Source organism: Hoplias malabaricus, chromosome 15 (assembly GCF_029633855.1).
Source record: "Hoplias malabaricus isolate fHopMal1 chromosome 15, fHopMal1.hap1, whole genome shotgun sequence".
NCBI classification, from domain to species: domain Eukaryota; kingdom Metazoa; phylum Chordata; class Actinopteri; order Characiformes; family Erythrinidae; genus Hoplias; species Hoplias malabaricus.
In genome coordinates this window covers 2,164,831-2,166,202 of record NC_089814.1, presented here as the reverse complement: position 1 = coordinate 2,166,202, position 1,372 = coordinate 2,164,831, and the positions used below count along the sequence as shown (strand labels likewise).

Here is a 1,372-nt window from a genome sequence, read left to right as displayed (position 1 = left end):
ACTCCACACACACACACAAACACACATTCTAGACTCCAAACACACACACACTCTAGACTCCACACACACAAACACACACTCTAGACTCCACACACAAACACACTAGACTCCACACACACACACACACACACACACAGTCGACTCCACACACTCTAGACTCCACACATTCTAGAATCCATGCACACACAGTAGACTCCACACACACAATATACTCCACACACTCTTGAATCCACACACACTCTAGACTCCACACACACACAATAGACTCCACACATTCTAGAATCCACGCACACACAGTAGACTCCACACACACACTCTAGACTCCACACACACACACACTCTAGACTCCACACACACAAACACACACTCTAGACTCCACACACAAACACACTAGACTCCACACACACACACACACACACACACACACACACAGTAGACTCCACACACTCTAGACTCCACACATTCTAGAATCCATGCACACACAGTAGACTCCACACACACACACACAATATACTCCACACACTCTTGAATCCACACACACTCTAGACTCCACACACACACAATAGACTCCACACATTCTAGAATCCACGCACACACAGTAGACTCCACACATTCTAGAATCCACACACACACAGTAGACTCCACACACACACACAATATACTCCACATACACTAGACTCCACACACACACACTAGACTCCACACACACACACACACATTAGACTCCACACACACACACACACTCTAGACTCCACACACACACTCTGTACACTCTATACACTCCATAATCTTTATACACTTTAGATTCCATAAACTCCACAGAAACATTCAGGACTTTAAATCTGTTTTTAATCTTCACATTCCCCATCTTTGTTCATTTTATTAATCAGGACCTGTACCCAAACCTTTACCCAAATACAGTGACAAATTTTGTTGATGTTAATAATTTAGAAAAAGAAATAAATGTCCTGTAATTTTAATTATTTAATGAATAGTTTAATTAATAATCATTTATATAATGCATTGTTTATCTACTGAGTTTAACACACTTATCATTGCTGCCTTTTCGCTGTATGGCCTCCAGGTGTCGCCAAAGAGCTGCGCTTAAAAAAAACAACAACTGACAAATATGACACGTAGTTATGTTAAAGAGCAAAAAGTCTCTTTTCCCTGGAAATGCACCTGGACAGAGCGCACGTGCTCACCTGTGCACAGGTAAAGGTGATGAGGGAAAAGGTGAGGGGGCGGGGCCTTTTGATTTTCTGTCCGCGAGCAGCCAATCAGTGACGGGGCATGGCGCAGATAAACGCTGTAAACAAAGAGCAGCAGGAGAACGGCGTTCCTCGGTTCAGCGCAGAGAACAGGTCAGTTC

At 43.4% G+C, this 1,372-nt stretch overlaps 1 protein-coding gene across 1 annotated transcript in view; it reads left to right on the top strand.

Annotated features, from left to right (window-relative positions):
* The first annotated feature begins 1,281 nt into the window (after nucleotides 1-1,281).
* The window catches only part of faxdc2 (fatty acid hydroxylase domain containing 2), a 16,392-nt gene continuing 16,301 nt past the window's right edge, over nucleotides 1,282-1,372 (top strand). Inside the window, exon 1 of the mRNA XM_066646219.1 lies at nucleotides 1,282-1,364. The gene's annotated coding sequence lies outside the window, so the exon portion shown is untranslated. The remainder of the gene's footprint in view (nucleotides 1,365-1,372) is intronic.